This window comes from Egretta garzetta, unplaced genomic scaffold, assembly GCF_000687185.1.
Source record: "Egretta garzetta isolate BGI_Z169 unplaced genomic scaffold, ASM68718v1 scaffold51, whole genome shotgun sequence".
NCBI lineage: Eukaryota > Metazoa > Chordata > Aves > Pelecaniformes > Ardeidae > Egretta > Egretta garzetta.
This window is the reverse complement of record NW_009258549.1, coordinates 3,089,218-3,089,454: the sequence shown is the minus strand read 5'-3', so window position 1 is coordinate 3,089,454 and position 237 is coordinate 3,089,218. Positions and strand designations below refer to the sequence as shown.

Genomic DNA, 237 nt, shown 5'->3' with positions numbered 1-237 from the left:
TGGGGGGCAAAGCCCCGGAGGGAGCCGGGGGAAGGAGGCGAAGCTGCAGCCTGGGAGCTGTTACAAGTCGCGGAGGGACGCAGCCCTCGGCGCCTGCAAGCCCAGAGCGCTTCTCGTACCACGGCCAAGGTGGCACCTTGCCCCCTCCCTCCGTCCCCAAGCCCTCGAGTCTTAAGACAATTTTGTTTTCCTGTTCCCAAATCTGTTTCCTTTGGTTTGTAAAGACGGTGAGGTTTT

The 237-nt window shown here is 60.3% G+C and overlaps 1 protein-coding gene across 1 annotated transcript in view; it reads left to right on the top strand.

Annotated features, from left to right (window-relative positions):
* The window catches only part of CBX7 (chromobox 7), a 39,301-nt gene that overhangs the window by 332 nt on the left and 38,732 nt on the right, over positions 1–237 (top strand). The window lies entirely within an intron of this gene.